The sequence below is a fragment of the Ictalurus furcatus genome, chromosome 11 (assembly GCF_023375685.1).
Source record: "Ictalurus furcatus strain D&B chromosome 11, Billie_1.0, whole genome shotgun sequence".
Taxonomy (NCBI): domain Eukaryota; kingdom Metazoa; phylum Chordata; class Actinopteri; order Siluriformes; family Ictaluridae; genus Ictalurus; species Ictalurus furcatus.
The window spans coordinates 15555460-15571668 of NC_071265.1; the positions used below are offsets into that span (position 1 = coordinate 15555460).

Below are 16209 nucleotides of genomic sequence, written 5' to 3' on the forward strand. Positions count from 1 at the left end.
CTCTGTATGGCTGTTTTTTTTTATAATTCATTCTTCATTCTTTAATTCAAACCATTTTAGGACCTGGGTGGAACAGCTATTTAAGGAAATGACATCATTTGATTCTGCTTGTCAACTGTGTTGTTTTTGTTGGTCTGGCAACTCCGATCATATCCCATACGTCACACAAATATCAGTTTCGTCATATCTACTAAAGAATTCCGGCGCGTTAAAACGGAGTTTTGTTCCTGTTTTTCAAAAGAGGTTTATCCCGTACACACAGCTGTCTTTTCCTTAACACCAGCTTGCAATCAAAATGTATATCGACCGTGTGCCGTGCATACCTTTTACTGACATGAGAGGCTTTATTTAATAAAAACTTCAGTTATTGGCACACGATGTTTGTTCCCAAACTTACATTTTCTCTTTAGTCGCAAGCTTATTGACTGCGCTATAGCTGACATTTAATATACGAACACCACACAGCGGATTTTAAACCACAATTTTGCGCAGAGAGCAACATTCATTTCACATGCATTGCAAGTGCATTTTGTGGCCACGAGTGTATCTGAGTGCATGTCATATTAAGAGCAGGAAAACGAAGATCTTTCTTCTTTTCTTTTCTTTTCTCCAACTTTTTTTGTCTGATTGGACCTATGCTGTTTGTTTTCTCTCTCTCTCTCTCTCTCTCTCTCTCTCTCTCTTTTTTCTTCTCTTTCCTGGTTTTGTTCAAACATGGTGTTAGTAAAGATATGTGCATGCGAAGTCCAGGAAAGCACATGTATGAGGAATGCAGAAACGTGTAGTAGAGTATATTATAATGTACTGCCAAAAAACGATGACAGACTCAGACTTTAGCCAAATACGGCTTGTAATCCGTGAAAACTCATTAACTTTGGCATTTGTTGTTCTTTAGTTTATATTGAGCATGAAGTGCTTTCAACAAATAACATTTTAGCACTCCGGCGCCTCCGCATCTATTTGGGGAAGCAAAATCCCTTTTACGGATAAAGCACCTGGAGCAGCTGCTTAATGGAATAGACTGAATGTTATGTAAATAAACAGCTTGCATTTGAACATGCGCATATGTGTGTGTGTGTGTTATTGAGAGAGAGAGAGAGCATTCTGGAGGAAGATCGCAGAAACAGCAGCACAGGTTGAATTTTTGCTCATCTTCGTGTCCCACAAGGGTGCGGTAACTTCAATAGTGCTGATTGTGAAAGTGTTGATGAATGAAAAAGAGAAACAAGAACTTGTTTAGTTGAGGAAAGCAGAAAGATAGAATCGTTAATTTTTCTTTGCAATATTCATGATGCGTTTCCATTTCTGCATCATACGCGGCTGACTGTATCGAATGGTTACTTCGGCGTGCCCGTGGATGGGCATCAGCAACTTTGTGGCAACAGTTTGGGGAAGAACCACATATGGGTGAGATGTTCAAGTGACCACAAACATTTGGTCATATAGTGAAAGTGGGATTTTATCTTTAAATAACAATAATAATAATAAAAAAAGACTTTTTTTTTTGACACTCCATATATTCTCACCAAACACATTCTTCTCTCTCAACAGATAAGTTCTACTTTTTTTCTATTCTTATTGTCATGTAATAAGTGAGTGTTAAACTATGCGTCATATTGATTTCTCGACTAACAAAAGATACCTGAACGCTGGGGCGGCCGTGGCTCAGGTGGTAGTGTGGGTTGTCCACTATTCGCAGGGTTGGCAGATTGATCCCTGGCCCATCCAAATACCGAAGTGTCCTTGGGCAAGGCACTGAACCCCGAGTTGCTCCCGAAGGCAGGCTAACACCATGAGTGTGTGTGTGAATGGATGAATGAGAAACAGTGTAAAGCGCTTTGTAGAACTGACAAGGTTAAAAGCTGCTACAGACGTGCAGACCATTTACCATCACTTTGTTTTGCTCTGAATTGGAGCAAGAGCTTTTTTTTTTCTTTCAGAAGGAGGCTAATTCTGTGTGCGGATCAGTCACACCTAAAGTCTGTTTGTCCACGGCAAGTTTTTTTGCGCCGAGGCCGGCGTCCGATTCCATCATTGTTTTTTCGTAAACACAAGCCTCCTGAGCTGCCGCGCTGAAGGCAAGCAATGACAAACACCATTAGGTGAAAAAGAAATTTCCATCTCATTGCCACGGTGTTATTGTTTACTTTGTTATACGTGTCCTAATATGGTTATCTGGCTGTTGAAGGCCGCGAGGGTAGAGGCTTGGGGCCAGAGCAGGGAAACACAGCACTCAAACCACCACTTAGACAATAAAATCTCAGTGTCACGTCTTTTCACTGTTACTGTGCTTGTGTATTAGTGAATCATCACACAAACCCTGCTCATATTTAGTCTCTTCTTTCTTGGCCATGTGTTTTATTGTTGAGTTTCTTGCTCTCTCTCTCCCTCTCTTTCTATCTGTGTGTGAAAGCCTCATCAGTACTTCAGTATCTAATTGTCTCTTTATGGTGTTTCTAAGCAGAGGTAAAGGCTGTTGCATTCAAACAAAGCTCAATATTGACTTCTCAATGGATCTACCTCCAAGCAATGTCCTTCAGTTAGCTTTCTAAAATGTGAGATGCACCAGCTGTCTTAAATCATTTGGTTGAACCTGATCTTTCAGATCTGTAGCCTTTCCTTGATGACAAGTTCAGAGAAGCTCCCGTTTCAAGGAACTGTTATGGCAAAGTTTTGATTACAATAACCCCCCCCCCCCCCGCCTTTTTTCCCCTCACATCGCAGGTGTGCAAGTGCTGTAAAGCTTAAACACTTTCTCCTCTTCTTTGTGGCTTAAAAATATGGCTAGCCTCACCACGGCTTCAAAATCCTCATGCCTCTGGTATTTACCCAGAGTTATCTGCATGGCATTCTGGGACACCTTGAGGAATGTCGAATGTCAATCTCCATAACCTGAGATGAGGGTCAGATACTTCAGCATATATAATCTTATCTTTCAGAATGATTTAATAATACCAGTTCAAACGGAGATTTACCCTCCAGCTTTTATTGTTGTTAACATATCATTTTCTTTTCTTCAGAATGAATTGGACAGGTTTTGAGGATTTATTTTATTTATTTATTTATTTATTTTAATGCAGACATTTTTAGTAAAGTGCAGACTTGTTAGATTTACCTTACCCGCATGGTTCTCAGGGTTTTCTCATTTTGTTACAGTAGTTTGTGTTTAGTATCGAGTCCTTTTGATTGGTCACTTCGGTTTCATTGAAACCCCAGTAACTGTTAAACAATATAGGCATATAAACTTAAATCTAATGGAATTTAATTTAAATGGAAATGAGTTCTGTGGGTGGAAAGTTCAGGAATAAAAAGGTTCATATGACTAGTCAAAATATTATTGTACACATCTGCATATTGAGCCTAATATTTAAACAGGTTGATATTATTCATGAAAGAAATTTGTATTGAGGTGGTCCATGTGGCTTTTCAGTTTTTTTTTTTAATTTTTGTGAGAACCTTTTGCTTTAACCCAGAGGGTCATTGGTCTTATCCGCAGAGGCCCGCTGTGGCTGCAGGCTTTCATTTCAACCAAGAAGGAGCCACTCCTGATCTCCACTTGTTTAATCAGTTCATCTTGATCTCCAATAAACTTTCAAGAGTTCCTTCTATTTGGCCGGAATGAAAGCCTGCAGCCACAAACCGTCCCTTTGCGGATAAGATTTAACCCATTAGACTTGAAAGTGAAGCGTAATATGCGTTAACTCCTGGTGTTTACTTTGTGTAGTACATGTAATAATTGCAGTTTTAAAAAAATATATATATATATATGACCGGCATTAAATTGTGTGTGAAGAAACCGCTATAGAAAATTTATATAATCGAAGAAGTGGCCATGTACTCCTCTCACGTGCAGGTACTGTTCTTCCTGAACAAGCTGAGTAAGTGCACATTAGATAAATTCTTGTCATTTCTCAGCAAGGAGACAGACGAGACATAAGTAACCCGTATTGATTTTGACATAACAAAATTGTAAGCAATAACCACATTAACAGTGGCTATAAAACTGTAGCCCTAATCACGCTCTATTTCATGCTATCCATTAGCGGCGGCGTTTTTTTTTTAATTCGGCAACGATACGAACGTTAATAAATTTTTACGCGCCGTGTAAATAACGCGTCCGTTGCAGAAACGTCGGTGTCCCAGAAAGGGTTCGGTTGCGTGTTGGGCAGAGGGCTGGTGATTATTGCACTCCTCTCCATGCCCTAAATGAGCTTGCTGTGCTGGTTGTTTGCTGATATTTCAAGGTCAGTTTCTGAGAATGGCGGCAACTTTTTCTTGTAAACATGTTTATGACTACAGACGTGTAAACATGGCAAGTCTGTAGAGGTGGCGCGAGGCGGGACCGGTTTATCCTTTATACTGTCGTTTACAAGGAGACCTGAGCGTGTGTGTGTGTGTGTGTGTGAATGTGTGAACGCTTCCACAAAAAAAAAAAGTGCACTTTTGCAGGCACTTGCAAGAAGAGCCTGCAGAAGTGTGAATTGAAAGCCCCAACAGAAATAAAGGTATTAATTAAAGAAGAATGCTCAAACAGCACTCATATATTAAATATAAATTAATGGATTGTAGTCAGACCACATCTTCAGGAGTAGTGCCGTGTTGGGGTGAAGGGGGCCGGGGAGGTTGGGGGTAAAATTTATGTTGCTGGCTAGCAGGCGTGAAGGTGCATTTGGACTTAGTATCCTCTAATTAGAAGTGAGATATTAGCATTTCATAGGGATTTAACCAGAGAAGAGGCTAGCTCGCATCGCGCACATGACACCGCTTTCATTTCGCTCGCTCACCTGCATGTAATGAGCACCGTCATTAGTTCATGGAGGGGAATCTTGCCCTGCCTCTACCTTGAAAGGCTTGTCATTTACATACTTCTTAGAAACACGGTCTTTAATGGATTCCTCAATGAATAAAATGTCACTTGTGTTTTTTTTTTTTTTAATTTTGAAGAGTCTCTGATTTAAAGTGCACGGCTCCGGTCTCGCTCGTGATCGGGGGAAAGGCGAGAAAGGGACAAGGAGCGAACCAGTGTCTGAAAATGTGACCTACTACTACACTACTTTCAGATACAACGGGAAGACGCAGGATTTTTAACCCAGGAGAATACATAGCCTGACTTTTTATTATTATTTATTTTTTTATACAGAGACCAAGAAATGTTGGATGATCAGCACAGTCTCCACACAAGCCATTAAATACTAGGTACGGATAAGGCTGGTGTGATGGGCGGGGTTAGTGGTTGCAGCCCAATAAAATCTACTAAAATCTGTCTTCTCTATAGAAGTCTTACGGGTTTATCATGAGATGAGGTTGAGAGGATTTGTAAGAGTGAACTGAGGGATGTTCAGACCTCTCTGAGCTTTAGCGAGTTCCCTCCGACAGTCCGATAATAATATCATTAGTAAAGGATGAATCTGTGATGGAGCCGAGGTGTTGAAATGTGTTTTTTTTTTTTCTTTGTATATTGTTTTTTACCTTCAAACTGTAGTTTATAAGCTGTTAGATGTAGCACTTTCACTCTCTCTTGTCTCTCTCGCTGTCTTCCTCCAGATCAGGCATGAAGTGATTAGTGTTTTATTGATTAGCTCCCAAAGTGGCAAGTGTGGGAAATTACACCTTTGATCAGCGCATGTTTGGGAAATGAAAGCTGAGGGTGTGAAGGCCTTCCTCACACACACACACACAGACGTCAAGCAGCTGTGTCAGGAATTGTTGTCTGGGCGGTGAGTTCAAACAGAACCGGCTAGTCATTGCCCTCCCCAGTGAAAACACATATTTGTTTTGCCTGTTTTCATTCCGCATCTACACACACTGATTACAGCTCTTCATTAAGCAAAATTGGGTATTTGTTTTAAACTTTCACCAATCACTTTCATATGCTAATTACGGCGTAATTTAATTTGAGTCCCCGTAATGATGATGCCATTAATATGGACATAAACGATGCTGTTAAGCGGAGAGTAATCTCATTTGCATACTGTACATGCCAGTAAATTAGAGGTCTTTTTGCTGCTCGGTTTCAGCTCTAATTTTCCACTCCTCTTCACACACACACTCTCTCTCTCTCTCTCCCTCTCTCCCTCCCTCCTCTCTCTCTCTCTCTCTCTGTCTAGCTTTGCGCCTAATAACAGGGTCTCCTTGTTTGATGTCGAGAGCTGAAGCTACACGCCAAACCACCTCGCAGTGTGTAACGCATAAAGCGCCCTCGCTAACACTCCCGACTGCATCTTTCGTGTTCTTCAATCACATTCTTTACATTATTATACATTTCACATTCTTTTCTGCCGTTTTTGTTGTTCTCTTATTCCGTCGTCTTTGTTTGCCTGCTCTGTAAAACATTAAAGTGCTAAGACGGCACGCTAGTTAGTCTTTCTCTCGCTGACCGCCGTTTTGATCATGACAAGCGAGATTCATGTGCTGAATGAATCATACCGCCGGGATGAGCGGCACGTGTACGTTTATTACATTTGCTTTTTACCTTAGCGTGATTATGGTGCCAGGGCCGTAATGTGTCTGCAGTAAACTCTGCATCTTAACTCCCCTCGTCTGCTGTCCTGTATTCTTTTCATGGGAGATGGATTGGGAGGCAAAGCCTGGAAAACATCTTTTTCTCGAACGTTTTGTAGTCTAATGACTCTTCAACGGCTCTGTTTCACAGGTAGCTGTCAACAGGCTCGCATTAACTCTAGCAAATGGCATTCTTGTTAATAATGACTGATGGTGACCCACGCGTAGCATTCATTCACTAGTATTTTTGGGGCGACAATTTCCCTTTTGTGTTGCTATAAAGCGGTGTCTCCTGTGGGCATGCGTCTGGTTTTCTTTTGTATTTTACAGAAGTGAGCGCGTGTTTTATAGACTTCACGCCGACAACACGCTTGCCCTTCAGAGCGAATGCTTTCCTGCCATTTCGCCCCATCACGAATATTATTTCCCCGCCAACCAATTTTCTCTGTTCGGCTCTAATTGGCTCCATAAATCTGGTGGGGTGGAGGAAGAGGGATGTTTCGGTGTCTCGGAGTGTAATCCTCACCCTTATTTACCAATTCATTAAGATTCATTGATGCGGGCTGGGCCGAGAGGAAATGACAGCATAAATCAGGGCTCCGGCATAATGACCCTAATCAGACGGGAATTGCACAAAATGTCATGATGAACTATGTCCTTGTGTTAGAGCCTACTGTACGTTGTCATTGGACTTGCTTTATGGTTGCAAGGTGGCTTCCTGACACGGGCTGTATTTAACACAACAAAAAAGAGCTGTTAAAAAAAAAAAAGGAGCTTTCATTAAAGCCTATGTGGGATTCATACAAGCCATCACAGTGTTTAGCCCTTCAGTTCCTTTTTGCATCAGTTCAGCTGCTTAATAAATGATGCGGACATCCCCGTCTTTAAATTTTTTTTTTTTTTACATCCAGGAATGTCACTCCTGGAGGATCATAGAACCTCCAGAGTTTAGAACCTTATTTAAAACACCTTATTCAACTCATCAGCTGGACCTTCACGGGTTGAATTTGGTGTGTCGAGGCGGACGTACACTCGTGGAAAAGAGAACAGGGTGTTTATAGTGTATTTGCATAAATAAGTGTTAAGTCACTTCAGCTTTCCAGTCTCTCTCTAGAGTGAGCAGATGGGTATTGCAGTGGATTGCAGCAATGGAAGAGAAATTTGTAAAGCAAAAAAATAACCAAGCTTATAACAGGAAAAAAAAATAGACCAAGAGGAAATGATGCTGTTTATAAAATGTATAAACAAGTGTTTGTTACAGTTAGGTTTCTGTAACGCTTTTCTAGGCACTCAGAGCGCTTTACATTGTGTGGGGGGGGGATCTCCTCAACCTGGTTGACATGACGGCAGCCATAGTGCTCCAGAACGCCCACCACACACCAGCTACTGGTGGAGAGGAGACGAGAGTGATGTAGCCAGTTCATGAATGGAGATTATTATGAGTCCATGATAGAATAGGGCCAATGGGGGAATTTCGCCAGGACACCGTGGTTTTAGGTTTTACCCTACTCTTTTAGGAGAAGTGCCCTGGGATTTTTAACCACCACAGAGAGTCAGGACCTCAACCGAAAGACGATGCTACACCTGCTCTCCTCCCTAATACCACTTCCAGTAGCAACCTTAGTTTTCCCCAGGAGATCTCCCATCCAGGTACTGGCCAGGCTCAACCCTGCTTAGCTTCAGTGGGACACCAGACGAGAACTGCAGGGTGATATGGTTCTGTGTATGTCCAGTTTTATGGCTCCTTGTATGTCTAGTTTTATTCTTCATTGTGTCACATGATAACAAGTCATAGCCTTTTTTCCCCCTTACATGTTCTCCCTAATTTAGTCTTTGCCAATTCCCAACCACAAGCTAGCTCTCCCCTATTGCGTGACAGCTACCACCGTGGAAGGTGAATTATAACGCGTGCTTCTTCCGAGATCTTTTCGAACTGCTGCTCATGCTGTGTCACAGGGTGATGTAACACAATTGGAGGAAAGCGCTATCCACTCACTTCTGCATACATGAGCTCACAGATACCCATGATTGGCTAGTGTCTTTGTGATTGACAGGGGAGAGAGTATATGCCATCCCTTCCACACAGAGTTCATGGCCAGTTTTGCTGTCTTAGCTCCTATCCACTGATTTTGGTTGTGAAGCCTGAAATAAATTCTAAATAAATAAAATAAATCTTTAAAATCTGTTGCTGTAACATGTTGTGCATGCCGAATTTAGAAGACGGAAAACACAAGTCTGTGTAGGTCGTGGCTATCCAGACCTGAAACTCGGCATCCAGTTCTATCAGCCGTAAGAGGTGGTCCTGCTGATATTTATCTTGTTTCCTCCGTTTTTCTATATGGCTCAGTTTTACTGCAGTGAGGAGACTCTTCAAATATGTTGGAATCTTCTGAACACTTGCTTACATGTATAAGAACACCTGCTGCTCGCAAAGTAGTTTGTTCCATAAAGGAAGCTGTTTTCCCCACCCAAATGCACTCTCACACACTCAACGTATTTATAACCAAGTAGCGATTTCCACACATGAATCTCCCAAGCAGAACAGTCCGGTCCGCGTTAAACATTAAAAGTAACTATTCGCCACCAGATAACCATCCTAACAAACCAGGAGTCGCTTTTCCGCGTCATTATTTGTTTATGAAGGTTAATGATTGTGGCAGGCAATCAATGGACCTCTTTATCTCGCTGCACGAGCAATTCCAAACAAACAGCTGAGATACAGGCACCTGCGCCAGACCGCGGTGAGCGATCACATTCAGCAGCCCTTTTCACAAACAACCCACTGTTCAGTATCATTTAGGTCATAGGGCAAAACTGCGCCACAGCTCACTATGAAACTTCCTTTAGCATTTTACTTTCTCTCCATCACCGCTCAGTGAAATGTGAGATTCCTGTGTTGTGCATGTTGTAGCTACAAGTCTGCCCTGAAGACAAGCTAGGTGTAAAAATAACCCAGGTGATTCCACACTGCAATTTTAGGTAATCTTGTTTTTTTTTTTTTGTTCCTTTTTCTTTGAGGAATTCCGGTAAACTGGATGTGCATACCTCGCACGCTCATCTTTCAAAATGCTCCCCTATCAGTCATCATGTGAATGTTCCCGCATTTGTTGCCGTGCCATGCCAGTATGCCACCATTCTTGTCAACCTGGTTTTAAGACAAATGGTTCCCTGCCTCAATTACGCTACCCGTTTCAAATTGATTATTTCTTTTGAAATGAGTTGACACCAGAGCTGTGCAACTAGGGTACGCTTAGTCCCCAAGACAGTGTTACTAATAATATGTTCCCTCTGATACACTGGTCTCGCTGCATTAATTAGACCAAGTTCATGGAAGCTGAACTTTGCTTACCAAGAAAACGCAAGCGGCGTATTTCAACCTCCCAAAAGTCCAGTGTCCGTGCCCACGGGAGGGTTCTCTGGTTGAATTTCTTCAAGCAACGATTAAAAAAAAAAAAAAAAGATATGTCACAATTTTAAATAATATTAAACAATAAGCGATTTGCATGCTCTCACAGGAGGCAGGAGATGGCCGTGTTTGTGTCTGAGCTTGTGCGTGTCTATTTGACTGCAGTAATTTTACCAAATGGGCTTCAGGGATATTGACTGAGGCCTTGTTTTTCCCCCAGAATGCACTGCTGCTGGAGGAACGATTGTCTGTGTCCTCTTTGCTAGGGCGCTGTTAATCCCAAGTTGCGGGCGAACAGCAGTGATCAAAGTCGCTTGAAGGAGAGAGGCTCAGGAGTACGTTGTAACCCGCCTGTGATTTGAGTCCCACATCCTGGACTTGCCATTCTGGTAGTGCAGCCATTAAAACTCATTAGTCCTTCTCTTATTTACCTCAGTCTCTGTTGGCTGTTGTGCTAAAAATACCATGGCCTGCCTTACTTTGCTACATTCCATTATTGTCTCATCACAACGGGTTTCTCCACGAATCGTACACCAGCATAGATTTATGGTAAGGCGACAAAATCTCATGCATCTCCTGAAATTATGTATCTATTTAGCCTCTCCCCTGGAGTTGCATGCCTTCGCCCGGCATTTTTACTGTTTATTTCGATGAGCTTGCCGCGTGATAATAGGTCTGTATTTATATGAATCACGGCGTGCCACATTACAGGATGTTGCGGCCCTGTTTTGTGTAGATGCTCCGTTAATACATTTGAGTCTAAATTTCACGCATGAGGATCCTATTACGCACCCCTCAATGTGAAATAAATATGTGCACAGCCCCTCAGTCATTTGTTTCTTGCCTCTTCAAAATGCACATAAATGGATTTGGAAAGCTAAATGAAATGAGTGCAGGGAGGGAGCAGAGAGAAGACTGAACATAGAAACAAGAGTGATGCCTCATATACTGTGAGATACCATCTACAGATGGTAAACTCCAAACATGAAAAATTCACAAATCAACCGACTTCCTAAATGAGAACCATGCTAATGTGTTGTTACAAACTCTATTGTTATTATTCACTCATTATTACTCTATTGATATTTTAGCTAACTGGCTTGGTGATAGATACAGTGCCCTCCACTAATATTGGCACCTTTGGTAAATATGAGCAAAGAAGGCTGTGAAAAATTGTCTTCATTGTTTAACCTTTTGATCTTTTGTTTAAAAAAAAATCACAAAAATACTCTGCTCTCATGGATATCAAACAATTGCACACACAACACAGGTTTATCCCCCCAAAATAGCTTTGTTAAATATAGGTGTGCAACAATTATTGGCACCCTTTTAGTCAATACTTTGTGCTACCTCCCTTTGCCAAGATAACAGCTCTGAGTCTTCTCCTATAATGCCTGATGAGGTTGGAGAATACATGGCGAGGGATCTGAGACCGTTCCTCCATACAGAATCTCTCCAGAGCCTTCACATTTTGAGGTCCATGCTGGTGAACTCTCCTCTTCAGTTCACCCCACAGGTTTTCTATGGGGTTCAGGTCAGGGGACTGGGGTTTCCATGGCAGGAACTTGATTTTGTGGTCAGTAAACCATTTTTGTGTTGATTTTGATGTATGTTTTGGATCATTGTCCTGCTGGAAGATCCAACCACGGTCCATTTGAAGCTTTCTGGCAGAGGCAGTCAGGTTTTCATTTAATATCTCTTGATATTTGATCGAGTCCATGATGCCATGTATCCTAACAAAATGTCCAGGTCCTCTGGCAGAAAAACAGTCCCAAAACATTAAAGATCCACCACCATATTTAACCGTGGGCATGAGGGACTTTTCCATATGGATACCTCTCTTTGTGCACCAAAACCACCTCTGGTGTTTATTGCCAAAAAGCTCTACTTTGGTTTCATCTGACCATAGAACCCGATTCCATTTGAAGTTCCAGCAGTGTCTGACAAACTGAAGACGCTCGAGTTTGTTTTTGGATGAGAGTAGAGGCTTTTTTCCTGAAACCCTTCCAAACAACTTGTGGTGATGTAGGTGACTTCAGATTGTAGTTCTGGAGACTTTCTGACCCCAAGATGCAACTAACTTCTGCAATTCTCCAGCTGTGATCCTTGGAGATTTTTTGTCCACTCGAATCGTCCTCTTCACAGTGTGTTGAGACGACATAGACACACATCCTCTTTCAGGTTGATTCATAACATTTCCAGTGGACTGGAACTTCTTAATTATTGCCCTGATGGTGGAAATGGGCGTTTTCAATGCTTGTGCTATTTTCTTATAGACACTTCCCATTGTGTGAAGCTCAACAACATTTTGCCGCACATCACCGCTATATTCCTTGGTCTTACCCATTGTTATGAATGACAGGGAATATGGCCTATGTGTTACCTCATATTTATACCCCTGTGAAACAGGAAAACATGGTTGAACAATTTCCTGTTCCTAGTCACCCAGGTGTACTAAAACAAATATCAAATATCAATGGGAATATACTTCAAATATATTTTTCTCATATGAATTCATAGGGGTGCCAATAATAAATATTTTTTTTGATAAACCTGTGTTGTGTTTGCAGTTGTTTGACATGCATGAGAGTATTTTTGTGAATTTTATTTTAACAATAGATCAACAGGTTAAACAATAAACAACTTTTCACAGCCTTCTTTGCTAATATTTACCAAGGGTGCCAATATTAGTGGAGGGCACTGTAAATATTTAAATTTAAAATAAATTCCATAAACTAATACACATTCACACACATTAGTGAAGTGCACCAACATGCTCTCAGCATGCATACTGAATCAGAACGACAATTTTGCACTTGTATTAACGTCAAATTTACGATTGTAATACCTTTTTATTATCAATAACTCAGCATTTCCTTGACAAACAAGGTGAGCGATTGTCACAGCATCTCTCAAACGAAGTTAAACTCTTGGCTAAAGCGGAACAATAACTTCGGCTCGGTTCTCACTGGTGCAGATCACAAGCAGCTGGGCTTTGCCATTGTTAATGCCTCTTCAAATGTCAGGAGAACGACTGTTTGTTTGCCTGCCATTTCTCCCCCAGCTGTTTGTTCTAGAAGGGCCACGTTTACATCGACCTTGATTCTCCCAACAAATTCTCTCTCCCTCTCCCTCTCTCATTCCTGAAGTATGTTTGCATTAAGACCGACCTGCCCTCTGTGTCACCTATGTGATCTGTTGATCATTCCACCTGGTTAATGTTAAATTGCTCTTTGCAAGAAGACATGTTTGTTCATAAACACGAAAAAAAGGCTCTTCCACCCCTCCTCTTTGTTTACCGTAACCATGGCAGCAATCAGTCATTAAACAAATAGCAGGCTTTGTTTGCCAGAGCAAGTGGCCCAATGTTGGCCCTAAAAGGGTTGGAAGCAAACTCAAGAGGAGGAAAAGAGAGAGAAAACCTAAAAAAAAAAAAAAAAAACCCTCTAAATGAATGAGTCTCTCTCCAGTGTCACACTAGTGGTGAGATACAGTTATCTCCTTATCTGGTGAATTAGAGGTACGTGCTTTACTCATGCTGTGAAGTCTGCTTTATTTGGCAGATTCTTTTATTCAAAGAGACGAATCCAAACATAGATCTGTAGTTATGCAGTAAGTGGACAGGAGTGCCACAAACACTACTCACCAAGCAGTGAGTGAAACTATCAAGAGTACTTGGTATCTTCCATGTTAACTTACAGTGAAGTGCTAAAGTACATTTGATCAACAAGTGCCCTCGATTATATCACCAGGTTAGCAGCACTAAAAACACAAGTCATATACACTCAGTGAGAGAGTGCTGGGAGATTTTCAGTACTGATATTCAAATGCTCACATAAGAGCTGAGGCTTTAGCAGTGTTGCTTGGGCTGGGGAATTTGTTGTTTCATTGTGCATCACAGGACGCTATTCACATCCTTTTTACTTAGCGAAGGGTGATTCTGATTCTCCTCGGAAGACATGAGGGATTTCCTGTAGCGTACCTGCCTCGTTGCAGAGTCCAGAGTCCAGACCAAAGGAAAACTGTTTGTGTTAAAATATCCTTTACTCAAAACATAATAATGATAGTCCATAGGGGCAGTTAGTATATTATAATAAATCCAAGCTACAACCGTTAGACTATTATTAATAGTACTAGTACTAAGAATAAAAGCCTTAGGACGAGGCATGATGGAATGACCTATTAAAGCTGTCCTTATATAGTCGTATCCATATGTCTAAACATGAAAAAGTAGGCAGAAATTCCTCTTTTTTTTTTTAACGCTTTCTTAAAGGATTTGTGTTATCTGTTAGGGGTATAACAATGCAGGGTATTGTATCACTCGATATAAGGCTCTCAATCAAGCCTGCACTCCCTCCTCTGTAAATGTAGCTTCCTTTTTTTATATCTCTAATCAGCAGAGGCTTGATTCACTTGATTCACTTTGGTTTTACCTTGGCGTATTCTCAAACATTTTTGTGGGCAGAGGTTTACAGCATTTCAACTAAATGGTAATTAGAAGGGAATTAAAAAAAACAAACAAACAAAAAAAACTATTGCCAACTAAAAGGAGGTCTTCCTGCGGTTTTCCGCCAAAATATAAGCCACATAAAAGTGAATTAAGTCAGAAATATATTGCTATTGTTTATATTATTATTTGTACCTCAAATAAAAATGTATTATTATTATTAATATTAATATTCAGTTCAATAGTAATATTACAAAATTGCAAAGTTAAAATATATATATATATATATATATATATATATATATATATATATATATATATATATATATATATAATTTGTATATTTATAACATTACATTACCCTGGCATTAAATGACAAAAAAACCTGGTAAACACTGCTGCGGGGGGTTTCTAATACAGCTGCTGAGAGAGTGATGGTAAATTTGACATCTTTTTCTCTTCTGACTGCTGTAATCCATCTCTCTATAGTTTTTTTTCCCTCTCTTGGAAAGTCATGGGAAGGACATACGGGATTTTTTTTTTTTTTCCTTCACTATTGGAGCAAATAGTAATGCAAAAAGGATATTTGCTACGGTCCATCATATACCTCTATAGACGTTTACCCTGCTATCGTTTACTTAAACCAAGAAATGGATATATATGCATGAACACAATCATATATGTATATATATGATAATAATCATATATGTATATGCATGATAGCTGATGTATTGTGTAGCATGATTGAAGTGACACCCAGATCCTTAAAATTTTTTGGAAATGTCTTGAATATGGTATTAAAAAGTATTAAATTTGAACTGCTGATACCTGTAGATACCCCGAGTTCCAAAAGATGCGGTTGCTCTCAGAGGACGTGCGTGTTCGAATTCTCCCTCCATAAGTGTCTTATGATAGGGGAGAGCTGGCTGATGTTTGGGAATCGGCCAAGACTAAATTAGGGAGGAAAGTGTCTGAATGATTCATGCAAACACTCTCATAATTATTGTACTTTTATAATGTTGAATGTGTTAATTGATTGAGAATGGAAATCTAAGGTACATATTCAGCCAATGCTTAATTATGCTCCGTTAAATGTATCGTATTGAATTAGACGTATGATCAAACCCCAACAATATAACCACAAAAGCAGTCTTGTCTCTGAAAGGACGGCTTATACAACTTTAAAGCTTAATTTACACACAAAAAAACCTCTCCTGTGTCTGCCGTTAGACCTTTCTAACACACTTGTTATACGTGTGTTGGAATCCGTTCAGCTTTTGTATTGGGTTGGAGACTCGTGTCCTCATGGCAGTTGGACGTTCAACAGTTTAAATAGATTATTTCTGCATTTCCTGCTGTCTGTGTGTCAATTTTTTTTTTTTGCCTGTTAATTTTTACCTTCCCTCGTGTCTGCGTACAAGCATGATTTTTTATTCATTTGTGCCATCACCAAAGCGCAGCTGTGCACACCAGAGAGAAAAAAAAATCCCCCAAACAACCTGGGACGCTCTCGCACCTTTTCTTTACTGTTGTGATGTCTGGTCTGTCAGCCAAGCTGAACCTAAACAACGGTCTATGAGTGTCCGGATGGTTTTGTCTCTGCCTTTTGTGTCTTCTTATCCGCCGTTTAAGAATGTTGTGCTTTTGTTGAGGTCTGATGTAAACAAGGCGCTTGGGAGAGTGGAGCCTGTAGGCGCAGGTGGAGAGCGGGAACACACCGTAATCGTCGGGATAAGAAACTTCTAGATGCGGGAGGGAGGGACGAAAGGGAGGCTTGCTTTCTGTTGCTCTCACACACACGCACATGCATACACATAAGTACATACGCACACTTGTGTAGGTTTCTTATTACTGA

General features: G+C 40.8%; 1 protein-coding gene across 13 annotated transcripts in view; it reads left to right on the forward strand.

Moving 5' to 3' along the window:
* Positions 1-16209, forward strand: part of foxp1b (forkhead box P1b) — a 176672-nt gene that overhangs the window by 64995 nt on the left and 95468 nt on the right. The window contains exon 1 of one of the 13 annotated variants that reach the window (XM_053635938.1): positions 11164-13427. The exons of 11 other annotated variants lie outside the window; for them this stretch is intronic. The gene's annotated coding sequence lies outside the window, so the exon portion shown is untranslated. Of the gene's footprint in view, positions 1-11163; positions 13428-16209 lie in introns of those variants that run through there. One more of the 13 variants, XM_053635939.1, reaches the window with a different exon arrangement.